Raw genomic sequence first — 23,626 nt, forward strand, 5'->3', positions numbered from 1 at the left:
GTTAATGAATCTGACTAGGAACCATGAGGTTGCGGGTTTGATCCCTGGCCCTGCTCAGTGGGTTAAGGATCCGGCATTGCCGTGCGCTGTGGTGTAGGTCACAGACACGGCTTGGATCCCGCGTTGCTGTGGCTCTGGCGCAGGCCAGCGGCTACGGCTGTGATTAGACCCCTAGCCTGGGAACCTCCATATGCTAGGGGTGCGGCCCTAGAAAAGGCAAAAAAACAAAAAGTAAAATAAATAAAATAAAAACTACTACCAAATAAATATATTTTCACACACACATATGAACAGAACAGCTATCATATCAGAACATAGTTAAAGTAGTAATAGCAGCATTAATAATGATGCTGACGAAGTAATAATAACAAAAAGAACTACCTCTTTTTGAGCATTTACCATTGCTAGGCATGGTCTATATACTATACATTCTCTGGCTCATTTAGTCTTCATGAAAATCTTATGAGGTAGACATTACACTATTTCAATTTCAAAAATGAGGAAACAGGTCAGAGATTAAGCAACTTTCCCAAGATCACACAGCTAGTTAGTGTCAAAAGTAAGATTTGAACATTTGAGCATTTTACCCCTGGAGATTATATTTTTAACCAATGCAATCTCCGTGTAATTAAATAATTTTTAAACTGCTAAAATAATCAAAGGGCACTTCCTCAAATTCATTTTTAAGACAAAAGTGGTTTGGAGACAAAAAAAAAAAAAGGCTTGTCTTGCCTTTTATTAGGAATATGTTCAACCAAGCTAAGACTGAACATATTTATGGATAACAAATTTTAAATGCATTTGCTTCACTTTTATCACTTTGAAATCCCTCACTGAATTGTTTGAACAATACAAACATTGGTAACTGCTTGTTACTTCAACAAAAACCTAATAAAACTTTATTTTAAAATCTTTTGATAAAAAAATACACTGCCCATTTTAAGTAAACTTGGGTAAAATAGCTGCAAGAATTCCAATACCCTTGAAAAGTTTCAAAACAGCAGCAAGAAGTAGCGGAACAAGATATTCCTTTTGTGACAAAGAAAAACTCTGTTCTTTCCACAACACTCTAACACCTGCTCTAACAACAAACATTAACAGGGGATAGACTGAACTTCAACTGTATTTCAAAACCTGCGCCTAAATTCAGAAATTCTTCACTGACCATCTAAAAAGGCTATCAGTTTATCTCCCAGAAGAGCCATCTGACCCACATAGTACGCATCACTTTGGAAAGCTAAAAGTGTACTCCCTACCATCCCAGTGAGTAACAAAAAGCACTCAGCCCCCAAGAGCTTCTGAGGCACAAGCTGGTTTTTTTTTTTTTAATCATCTACTAGAACCTCAGAACTTGCCTTCCCAGGAAACAAAGATAGCCAGCTTTCCAACCTGGTCCACTGAAGCTTAAACACTCCTAAGTTATTTTATTATAACTCATAAGTTATTTTATTATACAGAAGTATAATAAAATACCAAACCTGCATGGGCAATATTTCTTTGGGAAAACCCATTTAGCATTCGACTTAGAATAAAAGCAACTATCCCTGCTCCACTCAGCTTTGGAAGTAAAAAAAGAATTCTTCACTCCCCTAACTGGGAGTCTGAGCTCCCCTAGGACCACAGGCCCAGGCTTCCATGATCAAAGCCCAGCAGGAGGAAAGGAATGAAAGAGGATGGTGGGCAGCATATTAGGCTTCAGACAAAAAGGCAGAGCTGCAGTGGAGGGAGATCAAGGGATGAAGAAGGCAAGAAAGGATGAAGGATGGGAGGGCAGCTAAAAGGAGCAAGGAAAAAGTGTGGGGGTTGGAGAGGGCTGCAGAAGAAGATAAGGGAACCATCATGGCTGCTCCTGCAGCAGATGGAGTCTCTTACAAACCTTCCGCCTCAATGCTCAGGAGAGAGAAGGAAAAGAGAAACAACTGCCTCCCTCACTCTGACTACTTTGCAAGGAAAATCGAAGTGGGTTAGAGGGTCTTGTCTAGGTTCCTCTTGAGCTCCTAGAGCACTTAGAGGAATTTCGGTTGCCTTCCTTGTTGTCATTCACTCTGTCAAAGAATTCAGTGTCAACTAAGAACTAAGGGACGGCTCCAGGTACCAGCAGAACAGTGTCAGAAAGAGAGGAGGGAAAGGTGAGACATTTGAAGCAGGAGGAAAGTGGAATGTTGGGGGGTCAAATTAATACAATTGCTAATGAATTAAACTACAGTAAATGTTCTTAAACATTTAGGATTTACTCCTTTTGACAGTTTCAAACATTTCATCGGGGCTATTTCACTTTCAGACAAATTAACATTTCTGGTCATGGTAATAAACCAAGGTTTATTATGCAGAAAGTATGAAAATAAACTTCTAAAAAAACGTGAGACAATTCCCTGGTGCCTTTTTATATAGTGGCAATATAAATCATTTCAAAAAGGCTTTTTTATTTACCTGGTGACCACTCAGTTACATTATCATTTGTTGATTTCTGCACCCCCAATAGCCCAAATATCATGAGTAATTACCTTCACAAATAAGGAATATAGTTAACCCCTTCTTGGAAGTATAATTATTAGGAAAAACTTGCTCATTCATCACCAAACATTGCCCATGAGGACTTCAAAGTATTTTATTTCAAGCAAAGCTCCAAATTCCGTAAGCCAAATGCAGATGGGTCCTGAAGGAGACAGGACTTTTTCCTCCAGCCTCATATGCCCATGTTTCCAGAACTTCTAGCCAGGCATAATTAATTTGACAGGTAAACCTAACCAAATGACCTGCTAGAGGATGAGTGCACTTAGCATTCTTTCTTTAAAGTTCATCTTTCAGTGGCTACTCTTCCAGTTGAACTCCCTCTTGAACAGATATAATGCCCAGATAAGCAAGTTCAGCAGCACATCAAAGATGCAAGAGCTGAGACCAGTGGGGCTCAAAAGTGACCAACTGCCATGGAATGGCAAGACAGTTTCCACTGTTACACCAACATCTCAGATACAGCCTGGGAAGGTCTTTCACTCTCTAGCCCCATGAAAGATTGGATCCCAGAACAGCTGCCATATTTTCTACAAACCACAAACTGGTCCAAAACCTCTGTACTACATTAAAGAAAAGAAAAACAGCATCTGTTATCAAATATTCCACTTGCTGGAGAAGGTAGGCGGGTGAATGAGGAGGTGGGTGGGTATGTGTGTGTAAACCTCCAAGTTATGATAAAGCAAATTAAAATCCATATAGTTTGTATTTTATTTTAGTAATGTAATTTGAAAAACTACTCAGGACCAGAATAAACAAAATGTTTGATCTCTTAAGTTTCCTGGGCATGATGAAAGGAAGGCAAAGTTATTGACAACATCTGAATTTCAGATAGGTCACTACTGGCTATTAGGAATCCTCACTAATCAGCAGATGTTCCTCACTAAAATGTTACCTCTGGCTAGAAGATGGACACATTTGAAAAGAAAAGAAAAGAAAAAAAAAAAAACCAGAGACTACCTTCAGCCAAGGACACAGAAAGCTTTCGAGATTACCGAAAGAAATAAAAGATTTCTTTGTAACAAAAATTTCCATTTTCATAAAATTTGTATTCATCGGCACACACACTTATGCAGAGTATAGTAGAAAAAGCACATATTCTAGAATCAGACACACATGAGTTTGAGTTTGAGCTCTGGCTCCACAACTTCCCAGCTATATGACCTGCTTAGGCAAGTTACTAAAGAATACTGGAGGTTAGTGTCGTTATCTGTACAACAGGGATAACACTATCTTTAGCACAGGGTAGCTATGAGATTAATGCAAACATACATAACCCACCAAGCCCAGTGCCTGAATACTCAACATTAGCTCTTTTTACTCCAACACAAACTGTAGAGTGTGTGCTGAAAGTGTGTTAAAAAAAACATGTGGAAGAAAATTCAGTGACAGAACACAGATTATTATGTTCTGTCAAATGTTAAGATGAAAATCACTTATGTAATATTTACTTTCATTAAAGTCTTTCCCTTGATTAAGTGGGGTGGGGGAGTTGGGTGGAACTAAAACTGAAAAACTTCACATCACACATTAGTTTAAAATTATGTGTATATGTTTGCATTCTTCCAGTATTCATAAAAAGACGCTATTACAAAACTAAACCATTGGTGATGATGTCTAATAATATGAAAAATTGAATTCTCCTCTCAAAAGCCCTTTCTTAATCAAAATGTTTGTTCCTTCTTAATGTTCTATTATTGTAAAACATTTGCAAAGCAAAAAAATAAATCCCCTTATCCTTCCAAAATGAAAAAGTGTGTAAAAGAAGCTAGTCTGTTAAATTGTTCTTTCCCATTCATACCTGTTCTTTTACAAACCACAATACAGCACGGTGCCAAAATTACTGTCTGATTGACAAATGTCAATTAAGAACACATGGAATTGACAAGCCCTGTCTGGACGAAAGGTGACAAGTTTTCTTAAGCAACTTAAATAAAATACGTTTCAGTAAAGACAGAAATGCTTTGCATCAACAGTTTAAACTTCTGGCTTTATATTCAGCTTATTAATAACCCACCTCGAACCGCATCCCAGAACCCCAAATCCTGCTTGCAGGCACTTTAATGAGCTGGAACACAGTACTAACTATAGAACTTCAACTGGAAATAATTCTAATCTGTTGTTGGACCTCAGAGGACAGCTTGTATGATCTTCTTCAAACGAACGACAACATTTTCGCCTTACTCCACACCTGCCAAAAACCACTTACAAACCTCTTCCAGAGCAATTATTACTATTACTACCACCTTCCCCACGTCACTCAACGCCCTCAACAACCCCAACCTGGGTGTTGGTAATCTTCATTCCCAAACGTTTTGGCAGCCCACAGAGGTTCACTCTTTACAATGCCCAGGGTCCGGCGAGGAAGGACACCATTCCCTCTTCTCGGGGTGCGGAGGGGGGCCCAAAGTCAATCCAGGCCCCCGGCCACTCCCTCTCTCCTCGGCCTCCTGGGGCGTCCAGGGCAGGCGCGGGCGCGCCAGGCCCTGCGCAGACCTCCCGCAGCCCCGCAGTTCCCGGAGTCCGCCGCAGCCCCAGCCCCAGACCGATCCAGTACCCCGCGACACCCGCAGTCCGGCACACGCCCAAGCCCACGCGCACTGCCCGGGAGCGGGGTCAACGGGACGACCCCAGGGGCCACCCCCGACGCTCCAGCCCGGGCAGGTGCCGGGCCTCCTCGCGGACACTCACCTGGCAGCCGCTGCTTCCCGTCTGCCGCTGCCGCCGCCTAGCCCTCACACCAGACTCTTGCTCCCGCGGGGGGTCCGGGTCCGGCGCCGCTTCCCCGCCAGACCCCCCTTGGGTGCGTGCAGCTCGGGGCCCGAATCCGGTGAGAGCTGCTGCTGCCGCCGCCGCTGCCGCCGTCGCCGCCGCCGCTGCCACCGCCGCCGCCGCCCCCGCCCCCGCCCCCTTTCCTCCCTCCTCCCTCAGTCGGCCCCTCCCACCGAGGCCCGCCTCGTATTTCCTGGATCCGGTCTCAGCAAGAGCTTGGCAAGCGAACCTCCGGCTTCAGGGCTCCCGTCGAGCGCCGTCGCTCGCCAGGCACAAAGATGGCGATCTCGCGAGGCTTCCCCCGACAGCAACCGGAGGGCGGGGCCCACAGGAAAGGCGGTCAATGAGGGTACCCTGAGCTGGCTGCAGAGCAAACGCTATCCCATATCGGAAATGGGCATCATGTTACAGCGAAAGTTATTGCGCCTGCGCGCGGGCGGACGAGTACGCATGCCTGGAACAGCCCCTGAAATAGGATCCAGTTCTCCGTGTTTTACCTCTTTCCTTTAGAGGCACGGGGCGGGGAAACCAGGACTGAAACCCGGGAAAGGACTGGGCGGGACCCCGTGACGAAGTGGGAGGTGTCCTTTAAGGCTTGGTCATCCGTCTAGAGCACGAGCTACCCACACACTTTGGAATCCCTGGGAATTGTCCGACCCTTTTCTTCCTACTCTCCCTGTCACCTAGCAGTCTTTGCAAAATCTTAGCTGCCCCTTCATCCTGTTATCGGTTCGCTTGCTGTGTCCTGAGAGCTGGGCTCACAGCTGGCAACCACAGCCCTTCTGTTTCTCACATCAACATTTAACTTTCTCTTTCATTTTGGCACTACTTGAGCCCTCTAAATCTCACACTAAGATAACTGCGTCTGTTCCTGTTGTATTTTTCCTCGCTCGTTAACTTACTCATTCAAACTCTTTTCCAGAGTTTCCTATGTGCCAGGTACTGGGGAAACAGATGTGCTCTGACCGCAGGGATCTCTTGGCCTAGGATGGAGATGTGTGAGAAAAAAACAGTGATGACAGTTCAGCACAGTAAATTCTAGGATAGAAATGAGTACAGAGAGGAGTGACAGATATTGGGGGCAGGATGTCTTAAGATACTGTATCAAAGAGACAATTATTGAGGGGAGTCTCACAGTCATGGGATTTAGTCCAATGAATCAGTCCAGGTGATCCTAGAAAACAAACCACCGCAATTATTTTCACAGATAGAATTTAATGTAAAGAATTAATAATTAGATAACTGAAAAGGCAAGAAAAGAACTTTTTTTTTGTCTTTTGTCTTTTTGTTGTTGTTGTTGTTGCTATTTCTTGGGCCGCTCCCGAGGCATATGGAGGTTCCCAGGCTAGGGGTAGAATCGGAGCTGTAGCCACCGGCCTACGCCAGAGCCACAGCAACGCGGGATCCGAGCCGCGTCTGCAACCTACACCACAGCTCACGGCAACGCCGGATCGTTAACCCACTGAGCAAGGGCAGGGACCGAACCTGCAACCTTATGGTTCCTAGTCGGATTCGTTAACCACTGCGCCACGACGGGAACTCCAGAACTTTTTTTTTTAATGTTATGGCCACACCTGCGGCATATGGAGGTTCCCTGGCCAGGCATTGAATCCGAGCCACACTACAGTAATGCTGGATCCTTTAACCCACTGCCCACGGCCAGGGATCAAACCTGTACCTCTGCAGTGACCTGAACTGCTGCAGTCAGATTTTTAACCCCCTGTGCCACAGCAGGAAGAGAACTAATATATTGCTGAGGTAGCAACTACAGGAAGCAGCTACTATGCCTAGAGCTAGTGGAACCAAGGAAAGCAGTCGGGATTATTATTGTTATTACGATGTAGTTATTTAGACAAGGAGTCTTGTGGAGCCGAAACTCAAACTTCTGAGTACTTCCTCTGAGAAGGAAGCAGTATCTGCTGCTGCTGGTGTCTATGAGGGAGGCTTGAGCTGCTGTGTCTGCAAGTGTGGGGAAAGCTGCAAACTGCATCTGACTGCTGCTATGGAAAGGAACTGCCACTGCCCTGCCGAGAGCTTCCAGACCTCTTGCAGCCTGGGAATGAGAATGAGACACAGAGCAGACCTGAACTTGACCCATATCCTGAAGCAGAGCAGCTCCAGTGTTGAGAATCATTCATTTTAGAAACTGGATATGGTCAGAAAGGGGGCCATTAACTCTTGTCACACACCCACACATGGTGGGACATTCCAGTCATTAGGAAAAGGAAGGCCTACTGATTTCATTTCAGGGCACTACCCATGGGTTGTTAACATCACTTAATTGTATTATTTTATCTACCTGCAGGGAAGACTGGGAAATGGGGTCCTATTCTAAGCAGTCTTATACCTAGCTAAAAATCCTGTGACTAGAAAAGAAGCTTGGAAGGATAATCGGCAGCCCCATAAAATAATCAAAACTCAGACCTTGATTTTTAGATTATTGCTTCTCTCTCCCAGTTCAAAGAAGCTTTCTGTTACTCAGGTTTCTGTTTCTCCTCCCTTGTTTTGCTAACCAGTTTCTTCTCTAGAGAAGAAGTGGGTGGGAATGGAAGTGGGTAAATTGTTGCTTTAGACATACAATCATAAGATAGTTTTGTCGTCTCTGGACATGACAGATGTCTAAAATCAGCTCTCTCTCTCTCCCGGTTTCATTTGGGGGTTCTTAGGCTCCCACTGGGAAGATTTGATAGCACATCTTAGGACACAAATGATGCTCTTTCTTTTGTCTGGCATCTCTCAGCCCCTTGTCTTTTATACACTTGATGCTGTTTAAGTCCTCTCTAGGCTGTCAATACCTTCTCTGTGACAGGCATCCAAATGCTGGCTTTCTCATCAGGTGCGTGTGATTCTTCAACACCTTCCTCAGGGCATAGTTCTTTGATTTGGAATCAAACTTCTCTAACTTAGTTCCTGCCTCTTGTAGAATACCCAGAACTTCTTGCTTCAGGTATTGCCTCATCCTTTGGCAGGGTACAAGCAAGAAGCTCAAGCTTTTTCACTTTCTCTTAAAGTCAGTCTGTGGGAAACCCACATATCCTGGCCGTGCTGAACAACAGACATGCTACCCTGTCATTGCTGCTCAGCAAGCTTCCTGCCTTCAAATTCTTCTGGCAAGAAGCAAGCAGCAGTGTCTGTGTTAGCACAGCTCTACAAAGATACATGGTTGGCCCTCCCTAAAATTCGCTGGGTTCTGCTTCTGGCTCAGCGGGTTAAGAACCCGACTAGTAGCCATGAGGATGCTGGTCTGATCCCTGGCCTCGCTCAGTGGGTTAAGGATCTGGCATTGCCACAAGCTGTGATGTAGGTCGCAGACACGGCTCAGAATTGGCGTTGCAGTGGCTGTGGCGGAGGCCTGCAGCCACAGCTCCAATTCAACCCCTCGCCTGGGAACTTTGATATGTGGCAGGTGCAGCCTCAAAAAGAAAAAAAAGAAAAGACAATTCTCTCTGTAGGTTGGACCTACAGCAGCAGTTCAGTAATCAAGGATCTGCAAAGGAATACATCTTGAAGACACTCCTCACGCAGCTCTCAGAATCCCCCCTTACTTGGCTTAGCCTTCCCCAATGGGAGCGAAAAATCTACAACACTCTCTCAAAGATGATAACTAATGAAAAGCCTCCCTTTTAGTCTTCTCTTATTTAGGCTGGAGGAAGTGTTGAGTGATAGTCACAGAACCAGTTTTGCCACCTCTTGACGAACCTTTAGGCAAGGGCCTAGAAGCTTTCTTTAGAATGTGATAGAATGTATTCTCTTCAGCTGTATCAGACAAATGTACCATTTCAGATATTATGGACTTCACCTGTTAGCAATCTATTGCCATGTAACAAAACCTCTCTAAAACATAATCATCTAGGAGTTCCCGTCGTGGCTTAGTGGTTAACGAATCCGACTAGGAACCATGAGGTTGCTGGATCCCTGGCCTTGCTCAGTGGGTTAAGGATCCAGCTTTGCTGTGATCTGTGTGTAGGTCACAGATGCGGCTCGGATCCTGTGTTGCTGTGGCTCTGGCATAGGCTGGCGGCTACAGCTCCGATTAGACCCCTAGCCTGGGAACCTCCATATGCCTCGGGTGCGGCTCTAGAAAAGGCAAAAAGAAAAAAAAAACCGTGATTGTCTAAAACAATAACTATTTCATTTGCTCATTATGCAATAAGTTAAGTGATTTGGGTTGGGCTCAGCTGGGCGGCACTTCTGATCTCACCCACGGTCACTTACGGTGATGAGAATAGAGGCAATTCGGAGTTCCTGTTGTGGGTCAGCAGGTTAAGAACCTGACTAGTATCCATGAGGATGTGGGTTTAATCCCTAGCCTCATTCAGTGGACTAAGGATCCAGCATTGCCGCAAGCTGCGGTGTAGGTCACAGACACAGCTCAGATCTGGTGTTGTGGCTGTGGTGTAGGCCTGCAGCTACAGTTCTGATTAGACCCCTTGCCTGGGACCTTCCATATGCCGCAGGTGCAGCTCTTAAAAAAAAAAAAAAAAAAAAAGAAAAAAGAATAGAGGCAATTCACAGCACCAACTAGGGCTCCCTCTCAGCAAGTCACCCAAACTCTGCAGAGTATGGTCTAAAAGCTAAAAAGTTAGCTGGGCCTTTAATGAGCCATTTCACTAGGCTGTCTGCTTATGAGTGATGAGTTATGTGATGAGTCCTGTGATTTTCACAGTCGTGTGCAACTCCTTTGCAGTAACACAAGTCCACCGGTTTTGGGCAATACTGTGTGGGATACCACATCAATAGGTGACATTTTTGTAAACTCGTGAATGGTGGTGCTGCTGGGGGAACTGTGGATAGGAAAAGCAAACTCATAACAAGAGTATGAATCAGTTCTGGAGAGAATGAATTACTGCCCCACAGTCACACACACACCCCATATGGAAGGGATCCAAAGTAATCAATTTGTCCAAGTGGCTGGCTGGTCTCCTTGAGAAACGGTGCCATAATATGGCTCAGTGTTAGTTTCTGTAGGTGGTGGGTTGGGCTAGTAGCTAATCAGTTCTGTTGACAGGATCACTTGCTGTGCCTTCTTGTAGAGCAAGCCTACAAGGAACCTTACTAGGGACAGGCTACTTGGTGCCAGGAAATCTGAATTTGGGGTTCCAGCTATTTCTAGGCATTGTCTGGGCCCCGAGGCTGATGAGATATTACAATCTTCCCATGAGGGAAGGAAGTCCTATGGGAAGTGAGCTTGAGTACAACTCACCACTCTGGAAGAGGGGCAGATCTCTGGTTCCAGTTATCTTTTTGCCTGCAATTGAGCATGAATTTTCAGGACCACTTTCAGATAAATCTGTACTAAAATACAATATTTAAATTATGCTAATTTTCACTTCTTGATTTACTTTTATCTTGCAATTTGGTGACCCTCAATGGGAAAGAGATTCCTCGTAATCTTTTTTTTTTTTTTTGCTTTTTATGGCCACACCCACGACATATGGAAGTTCCCAGGCTACGGGTCCAATCGGAGCTACATCCGACGGCCTACACCACAACCACAGCAACGCAGGATCCTAGCTGAGTCTGCGAGCTACGCCACAGCTCACGACAACACCAGATCCTTAACCCACTGAGTGAGGCCAGGGATTGAACCCAAATCCTCATAGAACCTAGTCAGGCTTGTTAACCGCTGAACCACAAAGGGAACTCCAATTCCTCATAATCTAAAATTCCCCTATAATCTATTTTACTTCCCACCTGACCTTTATTTAACACTTTCCCCTGCACTGGCCAGTACCCTAAATAATGAGTGTGTCAGAATGCCTTCTTAGCTTGCTGGAAGAACTAAAGGTTACCTACTCTCACTTTCCCTATCATAACTACAACGAACCATAGAATTGAGCTCTTTTACATAAAGACACTTAAAAGGGGGGAAAATTATTAATTAAGTGCAAAGGACAAAGCAGGAAGAGACAGCAGTTGCCCATCACCCGCATCCTTTGCCCCTGGACCCAGGGCAGGACACGCTCACTGTTTGACATCTCAAATTCTTTGACTTGGGAGTTTTGTATCTCGTGATGAATAATGGGTTAGTGCTCCTCCCGGAACGTGACTCACCTATACTCATCAGGACTCCTTCTGGAACAAGCCAGAGGAATAGAGTTGAGTCCCAGGCCATCACCTGAAATCGATGCATATAGTATACCAATCTCAGCAACTCCAGCCAGTTACCAGGATCACTCCTGAGATGACTGCCTTGGTAGAGATGATCCCTTTCTCTGCTAGCCCCCACTCCTAAACACCAATGCCCTTATCCAGTGGTCAGCTCCCCACTGGATCATCTCTACCAAGGCAGTCATCTCAGGAGTGGCAACCTTTCTCTCAGAAGAAAGAGTTTCATTACAATTGATGCAACATTTTTTTCTTCTTTGGAATCAAAGTCGATTAATAATAGGAATAAAAACATTTAGGGGGCCAGTTCTCTAAACCAGTACAAAATAATCTCTAATTTCTTTTCCTCAAAAGTCCATTTCGAATAGAAAATATGCTCCATATTTACTTCTAAATAAATGTATTATGACTTTTCCTTAATGCTAGATAAGCTCAATTGTGCTGTAGGAGAATCATCATGCACAGGCTGACAGAGCCCACCTTCCTCAACTTGCGAGTTGAAAGAATCACAAATAGATTTTTTTTTTTCAAAAAATCTCTTCTCTAGAGAGCCAGCAAGGTAGGTTTGATGCAATTCCAGTGGGTGGATAATGGTGGATGGGACCCCTCCAAAATGGGAGAGGAAAACACTATTTGTAGCTAGGCAAGTAGAAGAGAATGAGTGAGTAGGTGAATTAGGAAGAGTTCATATGGGGAGTCCCCTTGTGGTTCAGTGGTTTAAGGATCCAGCATTGTTACTGCAGTGGCTCTGGTTGCTGCTGTGGCATGGGTTCAATCCCCGGCCCAGGAATTTCCACATGAGCTGGACATAGCAAAAAAAAAAAAAAAAAAAAAAAAGGAAGAGGAGTTCCCGTCGTGGCACAGTGGTTAACGAATCCGACTAGGAACCATGAGGTTGTGGGTTCGATCCCTGGCCTTGCTCAGCGGGTTAAGGATCCGGCATTGCCATGAGCTGTGGTGTAGGTTGCAGACGCGGCTAGGATCCTGCGTTGCTGTGGCTGTGGCGTAGGCAGGCGGCTACAGCTCTGATTGGACCCCTAGCCTGGGAACCTCCATATGCTGCAGGAGCGGCCCTAGAAAAGGCACAAAGAAAAAAAAAAAAAAAAAGGAAGCGTTCATATCGAGTGACCTCACTGAGATGACAGCAATGGTACAGAAAATTCCCCCCTTCAGGACAAATTACCTATCCCCAAGTTACTGGGGCTATTGGTTCCCAAGAGCTGCTATCTATATCCCTTCCTGGGAATTGCCTTTGTCTTCAAGGGTCTGCCTCACAAAAATTATGTACTCTCCCAGTGGATGGCCCACAACCAATGACTGGCTGATGTGGAAATATAAAGGCTTGGCATCTTTGCATTAATTTGGGTCAACTCTAAAGGACCATTCCAGCTCCAGAGCTCCATGTGAGGCAAGCTGAAGCATTGTTTGCAACCTCATCCTGGATCAGTGTTTCCCTCTGTCCAGTCTCATTTTCCTCATATCCTTACAGGTGTGTTTTCCAAGAGAATTTCTCAATAACCTTCTGCACTCAGTTATTCATTTCAAAATCTAGTGCCAGAGAACCTAATCTAAGACCTCTGTATAGTGTATGGTAAACCTATGTATACTAGACTGAGTGGTTTTACTTATCTAGCACCTACCAACCCTTTCTCTAGTAATTGTCTCAGATTTCTCTTGGTGGTGGATGAAGGAAACTGCTCTTCTCTTTAAGTGTACTTGCCTTTAGTGAAGTTGCCTCCACCTCCAGCTCCAAGGATTATCACAGTACTCTGGCTACTTAGAGCCTCACATTCCTCAGGCCACAATAATTTGTTCGAGGGTGGGTACATGACCTAAGCAAAGCCAGTCAGATGCAATGAGGCTCTTAATATCCAGGGAAGACATTCTCACTTTTTTTCTGAGTGTTTAGAGGATCTGGAGTTTCTATAGCTATATCATGACTACAGTGGGAACTCCTGTCTAAAGAATGGTACCAACCCAAAGGAAGTGAAATGAGAGATGAAGAAAGAGAAAGATACAGAGAGGAACTAGATTTGGGGGACCTCATTTGAACTCTTGCAACATATAGTACCTAAAACCAGCTCTATCCTCTGTACTATTCAGTTACATGAACTAATACATTTCCTTTTACATAAGCCTGTTTGGGATAAATTTTCTGTTGCTTGCAAACAAAAGAACCTAAACTGATATACTGATATACTGAATGAACGAGTATATGAATTGTTTGAACATTCAAGACCATGACTGAATATAGGGAAAGCAAAGTGACCGAAAATATTTATACTCTGTATTAATAAAATGAATCCTATCTTTGCTAGTGCTTAGTGCTCAACACAAAATAAATGCTCAAGGCTTAAGGGCTCAAGAAGCATCTCAAATTAATTTGATTCTACAAAAAGAAACAAACCTGGAGAACCTTAGTGACACAATGAGTATGCACCAAGGGAAAATTTAAATACCTTCTCACCAAAAGTAAATGATTTATTGACTAATAATTCTTACAAAATATTATAACTGAGAACCTTTGCTATTGGGAAGATTACAGCCAACACCTCAAAACACATAAACAATGGGCTTCTTGGAATTCCCTGGTGGCTCAGCAGGTTAAGGATCTGGCATTGTCACCACAGTGGCTCAGGTCACTGCTGTGGCACGAGTTTGATCCCTGGCCCCAAAACTTCCATATGCAGCAGTTGCAGCCCCCCCCCAAAATGACTTTTGTTTTAGACATTTTCTCTCCCAGATAGTCTTGAGGTCTTGCTGAACGACACAGTTTCCTTTTCAGAGTAAACATGGAATAGTAAAAAGAGATATTTGACAGATAAAACTTGAGATTAAGTGAATTGCCCAAGGTAATAATAGGTCCAGCCAAGATGGGAATTTGGGCCTTCCCTTCCCCAATACAATGGACCTTCTGCAAGGAACACCAGAAACAGCCAGTGTCCTTTATTCACAGCTGTAGGAATTCATTCCTTGTTCCACATAAGTTTACTGAGCCAGGTTCTGAGAATACAGAGATGAATAAGACAAAGTCCCTGGCTTTAAGGTATTTCCCAGTCTTTTGGAGAAAAATGTCATATAAACAAATAAGCATAATGGAGCATAGCAAATGAAGTCATAGTGCATGCCTTTGGTGTTCTACAAACTATGGGTCTGAACAAGGTGTTTGGGGGAGTGAAAGCTGGAAAAAGTTATAGGAAGGAGACAGTTGTCTGAGGAGATTGTCCTGAAGAAGGTCCTGTATAAACTCATAATGAAAAGGAGTAAATATATGGAGTTCCTATCGTGGCGCAGCGGAAACAAATCCGACTAGGAACCATGAGGTTGCAGGTTCAATCCCTGGCCTCGCTCAGTGGGTTAAGGATCGGGCATTGCTGTGAGCTGTGGTATAGGTCACAGACACAGCTCGGAACTGGCATTGCTGTGGTGTAGACTGGCGGCTACAGCTCTGATTGGACCCCTAGCCTGGGAACCTCCATATGTTGCAGGTGCGGCCCTAAAAAGACAAGAGACAAAAAAACAAAAAGGAGTGAATATATGTTGTTATAAACAATAAATATTCAAATTTTATCATTATTTCAATTTTACCAAGGAGAAATTATGTGGAGAATTAAAAGTATTTATCCTTTTCATATCTAAAAAGATCATTTGTTGACTCTCAAATCCTGTGCTCCCAGTCAGAGGGTGCTTTTCCTTAACTTCTCACTGTAAAATCTTCTGACTCATTGTCATCAGCCTATACAATTGGGAGGGAATAGCTGGGAAATGGCAAATCAGAGTACATGAGAGTGAGTCCTTGTGACATTGTGATTGTTAAAAAGGAGACAACATGCCCAAAATGAAGTCACTTGTGCTAAGCCCAGGGCACTAAACCAAGATTTCATATCTAACCTAACTGCAATTTCAACCGCTCTCAGAAAAAGAATTTCAACCTAGTCAATCTGGAATTACCTGGTCACCACTAGTGAGGTAATCTGCCTGATAGACCCCTGCTGTCCCCCAAAGAAAGGTGACCTTGCCTGAAACAATCAGCTCTTGGGAGACAATAACTTCCTTTTCCCTCCTCCTTGTGCCTGTGAAAGTCTTCCATTTTGTGCAGGTCTTTGGAGCTCCTTTCTATCTGCTAAATGGGATGCTGCCCAATCTGTGAATCATTGAATAAAGCCCTAAGATCTTTAAATTTTACTCAGTTGAATTTTGTTTTTTAACATGATTTATAAATAAGAAATATATTTGGTTTTTTTCCCTATTCTAGGCAATGAGCTCTAAAACCCTGGGAATTTCTTAAATGATAAGAACGCGAAAAAAGTGTCTTTTGTTAATCATAATAAGCCCCTTTCACCTACACCTGAGTTTATGCTAATGAGGTGACTTTTGGAAAGCCCCTAAGAGTGGAGGCTGGTTGCCAAGGTAACCAACCACAGGGATTAGAGGGTTGTAACTTTCAGTCCCATCCCCCACACTGTGGGGAGGGGAGAGGAGCTGGAGGTTGAATTAATCACCAATGGCCAGTGATTTAATCAATTGTGCCAACTTAATGAGGTCTCCATAAAAACCCAAAAGGACAGGGTTGGGAGAGCTTCCAGGTTGGTAAAACAGGTGAAGGTTCTAAAAGGATGACATGTCCTGGAAGGGTATATAAACTCTGTGCCTTTTCCCCATACCTTGCACTTGGATATCTCTCCCATTTGGCTGTTCTGAGTTACATCTTTGAGAATACACTGGTAATCTACTAAGTAAATAATACGCTGGTAATCTAGTAAGTAATCTGTTTCCTTAAATTCTGTGAGCTGCTCTAGCAAAATCAATCAAACCCAAGGAGGGTGTCACAGGGACCTCCAAATTATAGCCAGTTGTTCAGAAGCACAGATAACAACGTGGACTTGAGATTGGCAAATGAAGTGGAGAGGAAAGGAACAGTCCTATGGGACTGAGTCCTCAGCTTGTGGGATCTAACTACTGTAAGTGAACTATTGACTGAAATCACCCACCTTGGTCAGGCCAGACCATAGCTGCTTGCATGAGTTGTCTGACAACAGGAGGCTCTGATAAGGAGTGTGGTGCTGCCCTGAAGACTAACCAGGAGGATTTGGGAGAGGCCAATAGGAGACAGGAGACAACCAGCCTCCTAGGTTGGTGCTGGAATCCATCTTGGCTGAGAAGTGCACATGCCACCAGGAAGGACCTTGGGCCAGATCAAGTACGGACTGGGCAAGATGAATGCTGGGCCAGAGACAACCCGGAAGCTAACCCCATTCTCATAAAACCTGATAGTGGGAACCATATGGCAGAGAAGTTTTCCTGGATTCCCTCACCCTGCCGCTCTCCACCGGAGCACCCTTTCCCAATAAAGTGTCTCGCTTTGTCAGCTCTTGTGTCTCCTTTGACAGTTCTTTTCCAAGTGTTAAAGAGCCCATGCTCAGGCTCTGCAAGGGGTCCCACTTCCTGCAACACTATCTCCTGATAGATAGTGTCATGCATTAGAACTTAATCCTATGATCCCGTCTAAACTTCATATGCCCTGGAAGCAGGTTAAAATGGATTTTAGTATATATAAAGTCTTTTTGTATGTTTTTACTTATCATTATATCAAATATTTGCCATGTTATCCTCATAGTCTTCATTATTATGGAAGATTTTACTATTGTTGAAAATATTTGCTGTCCCTTTCCTCTCAAGCCATCTCTACAGAACCAGTTCCTGGTGGGCCTCCCTACAGAAGTGGTGTCTGTCCCATTGGTATCAGGCTTGGTCATGTGACTTCCCTGGGTCAGTGGAATTTGAGAAGAAATGACATATTTCACATCAAAGAATAAGCTTTAAGAGCTTTCTATTACTCTGTCCTTACTGCCTTGAGCCCAACATGGAGCTAGTCCTTCCAGCTGGGTCCTGGGATGAAGCAGAACTACAGCTGAACTGCAAAAGATAGGTAAATGAGTGAGAAATAAACCTATAACAAATCAGTGAAATTTACGGCTTATTTGGTACTGCAGCATAATCTAGCAGAAGCTGACTGGTACAATAATTATAACAGCTGCATATTATTCCATTGTGTTATGTACCCCAATTTTTTAGTCTATTCTTCCAATATTGGACCTTTAGGTGATTTCCAATTTCTTATAAATAATGCTGAAAGAGACACCAATGCACAATTTTTTTTGTTTTTTTCTGTTAAATTATTCCCTTGGGATACACTTTTCAGCATAGAAAACTCAGTCAACATATATGATCATCATTATTGTTCTTAATCCCCAGAAGGGAGTATTGTAAGTCGGGTTCCAGCAAAAACCATGAAAACAACTCTCGTATTTTTAGCAGAGTGAAAATAAAACAGGAAACTGACTTTGCAAGAAATAGAAGAAGCTAAGAAGTCGGCATGAAATAACCCAGAGATTGGCAGCAGCAGAATGATTCTGCCACCTTTGGGGATTGAGGGGCACTTGGATGAGGTGGTATTATCAGAATGCAGAAACCAGGGCCACCTGAAAGGAATTAGAACCATAATTGGGTCTGCCTGGTTAGAACTCTCCAGTAGTAGCTGGGATCATCAAGGAAGATTTTTGGTCTGAGACAAGTTTGATCCATGGAAGAGATGCCATAGGAAACAGAAAGAGAGAGGGAGAAAAACATTTTGGACTCTTCCATCTTCTGCGCTCCAATCTTCTCCAAGTACTGTCCATTGGGAAAAACTACCCAGAAGCCAGAGAACAAAGGAACTGGGAAAATTTATTTTTTTATTTTTATTTTTGCTTTTCATGGCCGCACCCACGGCATATGGAAGTTCCCAGGCTAGGGGTCGAATCAGAGCTATAGCTGCTGGCCTACACCACAGCCACAGCAACTGCCAAATCCAAGTCATGTCTGTGACCTACCCCACAGCTCACGGCAATGCAGGATCGCTGACCCACTGAGCAAGGGCAGGGATTGAACCCGCATCCTCGTGGATACTAGTCGCATTCGTTTCTGCTGCACCACGACGGGAACTCCTGAACTGGGAAAATTTAGTTTCCTGTGACACGAAGGGCGAGAAAAGGGTAGTGAGGTTCCCGAGAGCCAATCGGACAGTAATGGATGAGAAAGTCACTTTACCAGTCTTTCCAGCATTGTGTGTTAACAGTGTTGCTCTTTTGGCATGAGAGGCCATGTAGTTGAGTAGTTGAGAGTACTGACTAATGTCAGACACCCTTGGATTTGAAATCTTGCTCAGAGGTCTTTCTAGTTACGTGATCTTGTCGAGTTGTTTCTCCTATATAAAAAGCTGTGGAGACGAAACACGTAAATATAAAACACTCAGCATAGTGCCTAGCATGAAGTAGTTCCACAAAAAACATTAGCTTATGTAATTATTATCTGTAAAATGAAATTTCTAGATTAGTTTAATTTTCACTTTTTAAAAAATTTTTGGCCGGACCCACAGCATGTGGAAGTTTCCAGTCCAGAGACTGAATCTGTGCCACAGCAGTGACCCAAACTGCTGCAATGACAATGCCAGATCCTTAACTCACTGCACCACAAGAGAATACCTAATTTTCACTTTTTTGATGGGTATATATGTATAGGACAAACATTTCTCAAGTTATTTTCCTTTACCATCCTTATTTCCTTAAAAGTTAATTGACTGCTCATTCCCTTAACAATGGAGTTGGATGTCTTCCTTATAAATTTGAGTAACGTTAATGTAATTATTCACAATATGATCATGAATTATTTCATATTTCATATTGCTCAAAGCTGAGGAAGTCATTCTAACACAAAGCTGAAAAATACCCTATTTTCTTCTGGATTTTTAGAATTAGATTATGATATATAATTACTTATTAAGATATGTTTGACTGTGTATAACAAAGAAATAAAACTTCCTATAAAGGTCTAGGCTAGCATGATGCTCTATAGTATTAGAAAATCAGGCACCTTCTATCTTGTTCTGTTATTCCTAACATGCTGCCTTTGTCTCCTGCTCCCAGGTGGCTCTCCACCACCTCCAGATTCCAACTAATGGAAAATAGGAAAGAGAAAGGCATGTACCTTCCCTTTAAGGACCTTCCTTTGTTTTTTGTTTTTTGTTTTTTTGTTTAATGGCAGCACGTGACGCAGGTGAAAGTTCCTGGGCCAGGGATTGAATCCAAGTCGCAGCTGTGGCAACTCCAGATCCTTTAACCTCACTGTGCCAGGCTGAGGATTGAACCTGGACCTCTGCAGTGACCTGAGCCACTGCAGTGGGATTTTTAACCTCCTGTGCCATAGTGGGAACTCCTAAGGGCCTTCCTTTTAATGGCATAATCTGGAAGTTGCACACATCACTCCCTCTCGCATACCAGTGGCCAAAACTTAGTTCCATGACCACATCTAATTATAAAGGAGACTAGGAAATGATGTTTTTATTTTAGGTGGCCATGGGCTCAACTCAAAAATCTATTATGATAATAGAAGAAGAATAGTTTTCTGGGGAAAACTATTGGGCTCTGCCATTCTGCTATTCTGGCTACACAATCAATGTGTGTTTCTCTTCTCATACAGAAAACATACGTATTGCCATAGGAGAGAACTCTCAAGTACAATCCCATTACCACTGAAGGGGAGCAAAATTTGCCATCCAAAATATGATTATTTTGAGCTGGTCATGTTCAAGAAACAAAAGAGAAGCTCGGAAAACAGAGGTTACTCTTTTGTAAGAGACATTTAAATGTATAAGGCAAATCTCCATTTGTAAGGGTGTCTCCCTCTCTGTACCAGGAAAAGGAAGATGACTAAAACTCTAGAAAGTTATCAATGGAGAAACCAAAGACTTACATCTGCGTAACAACCTTCCTCTTGTTTACTGCGTTTTTCCTGGTCACCTCCCACTACTGACCTCCCCGCTCTCCCAATATCCTTCTTTGGTCTTGAACTGAAGATGGTAGTGGATCAGGGCCATTTTGGTGAATTAGTTTCCCTGGATCTTTTCCATGTGTACAAGAGGTATTCATGTTATTAAAGCTTCTGCAGGAGAGAGAGGGAAAATGATTTTTCCTCCCCTAAACTACATACATTTCAAAGTCCAGGATCTCTGAGTGATGTGTGATATCCCACATTAAGTTCAGCTGTGTCTCCTTGGGATCCTGAAATGTATAAAAAATAAGGCAAGTGATGTGTCCGATCCACGGCATAATAGTGGAGTAGGAGCAAGGGGATAAGAATAGAAACATCGATACTGGAAAGGGAGAAGTGAAACCACTCAGCAGTCATCAGTTCATGGCAATTATAGAGTCCTACTGGCTTGGAAATGCCAAAGCTCCTGATCCTAGGGTTGCATTAAATTCATTAGCTCATGTGAGATTCTTTGGCTCTGCTCTCTTAAAGGAACCCCTTGTCCATTATTCCTCTATACCACTAGTATTTTACTCTCTGGAAGTTTCACTTCTATTGTTTATTATGGCCACATCTGCAGTGGGCCTTTCTTGGGGATTGTTCAGCTTTCACAGGCTGTTTCCTGCTGAGCAGTTTAGGGAGCTTAACACTGTTTAGAGGTAAATGGGAGCAGAACTTGCCACTCTAAAATATGTCTCTTTGGCATAAGGATCATTTTGAGCTGATGATTTTTAAGAAACTGCAGACACAGGAGAAGCTCTGAAAACCAAGTAGAAGTTACCATTTTGTAAGAGACATTTACATTTATAAGGGAAATCTGTATTTGTAAAGATGTCTCCCTCTGTACCAGGAAGAGGATAACTCTAAATATCTGGAAACTGGCATCAATGGAGAAGGTAATCACCTAAATGACCTAACGGACCTAAATGACCTGATTCTGTATTAACAACCATACCCTTGTTTATTTATTTATTTGTTTATTTTGTCTTTTGTCCTTTTAGGGCCGCACCTGAGGCGTATGGAGTTTCCCAGGATAGGGGTCCAATCGGAGCTACAGCTGCCGGCCTACACCACAGCCATGGCAACACAGGATCCAAGCCACATCTGTGACCTACACCACAGCCCATGGCAGTGCCATATCCTTAACCCACTGAGCGAGGCCAGGGATCTAACCCGCAACCTCATGGTTCCTAGTCAGATTCATTTCCGCTGCGCCATGACAGGAACTCCATAACCATACACTTGTTTACTGTGCTTTGCCTAGTAACCTGCCATAACTGATTGCCCCTGCTCCCCACCCTCACTCCCAGCCCCATCTTTTTATTTAGCTGAAGGTGGTGTGAACTGGAGATTGGCACTTGCCACCTGTGTCTATCAAGGTTTGAATCATGAGCCACTGTAGCTGCTGACCCTCAATACCACTTGAAAGTAGCTCAGGATGGAGATCAGGAGTTAGGCACTCTGTGCTCTGGAAAAACTGGCAGAACAGGTCCTCACATTGATATTTTCAGGAGAAGTTTTTTTTTTTTTAATGGCTGCACCCATGGCATACGGAGATTCCCAGGCCAGGGACTGAATCCAAGCCGTAGATGCAACCCATGCCATAGCTGCAGCAACACCAGGTCCTTTAACCCCCTGCACCAGGGCAGAGATCCAACATGGACCTCCAAAGCGATCCAGGCCACTGCAGTTGGATTCTTGACCCACTGCACCACAGTGGGAACGCCAGGAGAAGATTTTACAAGTCCAATTCTTATATCTCCTCATATCTAGAAAATCACTAAAATCCTTCAGGAGGAGATCTGCTACTCATGACTAGCAGAAACTTTCACGAGACTAGCAACAACCTTCTGTGAAAAGGTGTGCTTGGTGGCATGTACCCCCCTTCACAAAAATCGCACATATACTAACATTCCTCGCTACTTTGGAGAGGTTTTTCAGAGCTATCTGAATTGCTGCCTCCTGGGCTATAGTTCTCATTTTGCCCTAAATAAAACTTAACTCTCAACTTTTAGGTTGTGCATATTTTTTAAGTGAACCATGGGTATTTAAGGGACGATTGGGGTCATTTGGGGGAGTTAGTTTTCCTGTGTATCTCCCATATATACAGGGAAGTACATGTTATTAAACTTGTTATTGTGTTAACTGATCTTTTATTACATGGGTGTCTCAGCCAAGAACTCAGAAAGTTAAAGGGAAAATTGGAGTTCTTGTCGTGGCACAGCAGAAATGAATCCAACTAGGAACCTTGAGGTTGCAGGTTCGATCCCTGGCCTTGCTCAGTGGGTTAAGGATCCAGCTGTGGTGTAGGTCAGAGTCATGGCTCAGATCTGGCATTGCTGTGGCTCTGGCGTAGGCTGGCAGCAACAGCTCCAATTTGAACCCTAGCCTGGGAACCTCCATAAGCTGTGGGTGTGGCCCTAAAAAAAAAAAGACAAAAACAAAACACACACACACACAAAAGGAAGTTAAAGGGAAAATTAATTTTCCTCCCCTACAGAGAATCTAATAATCATAGGCATTTGCAAGGCTTTTGGTTTCTTTGGCTTTCAGATTCCCTGTAACACTTAATAATAGGCTTCTGTTCTATTTGCTGCTTGTCAATTACATAGAGAGGTAATGAGCAGCCAGTCAGGAGGAGTCTGTCTTGGCCATGAACTTATCTGGAGGAAGGCGACTGGAAGCGGCAGAGCCCAGGAATATTAGATCTCTGGGACCCCACAAACCAGATCAAGATGTGCAAGTGCACAAGGCTTGGTCCTATATCCTTTCATGGAGTCCTGGAGCTGGGGCTACCCATGAGGCCCAAAGCCTTCCTGCCCCTGTGCACCATTCTGCAGCTGTCCCAGCTGTTCTAGTCACACAGCTCTTCAGCTGAAGATGTGCAGAAAGTGGTAGACACCAATGGGAAGCAGTCGGGGGACCCCAGCATGTGCCCTCTCGCCTGGGCCCATCTGAGTCATTCCCTGCAAGTACTTGAGTTGGAAGTGATGCCATTGGAGACCCCACAGACCCTACACATAATGCTTATTCATGGCACATACTGGTAGCACTGGCCATCCATCCTGCTCAGAGGTCTGTCCTGCTGGGGAAGGATGCACATCCACCTGGCCTCAGGACTGCCTGGGTACCATGATGTTATCAGTGGCATGCAGCCAAACTGCAAGGTGGCCGTGTTCATCAATGGGCCCCAGGCCCTGGCAGATGAAACCCCCTTCTTCTATTCTGTCAGTGGGGTGATCCTGATTCCAGAGAATGCTGATGGTTTCCTACTTCCCAAGTCCTTCAAGAAGGTCTGCAGCTATGCCCTACCTGAAAGCCCCTCTCCTTGGCTGGTAATGAAGAGACAGAGTGTTAGAGTAACCCCAAGCATGGCTCCGGAGGGTGA

At 43.9% G+C, this 23,626-nt stretch overlaps 1 protein-coding gene and 1 pseudogene across 3 annotated transcripts in view; one reads left to right on the forward strand and one right to left on the reverse strand.

The window, feature by feature from the left end:
• The window catches only part of TAB3 (TGF-beta activated kinase 1 (MAP3K7) binding protein 3), a 93,873-nt gene extending 88,489 nt beyond the window's left edge, over positions 1-5,384 (reverse strand). For all 3 annotated transcript variants that reach the window (XR_007132821.1, XM_047764752.1, XM_047764751.1), the window contains exon 1: positions 5,203-5,384. The gene's annotated coding sequence lies outside the window, so the exon portion shown is untranslated. The remainder of the gene's footprint in view (positions 1-5,202) is intronic.
• Positions 5,385-22,891: 17,507 nt separating this feature from the next.
• On the forward strand, positions 22,892-23,626 carry LOC125117983 (tRNA 2'-phosphotransferase 1-like; annotated as a pseudogene).

This window comes from Phacochoerus africanus, chromosome X (genome assembly GCF_016906955.1).
Source record: "Phacochoerus africanus isolate WHEZ1 chromosome X, ROS_Pafr_v1, whole genome shotgun sequence".
NCBI classification, from domain to species: Eukaryota; Metazoa; Chordata; class Mammalia; order Artiodactyla; family Suidae; genus Phacochoerus; species Phacochoerus africanus.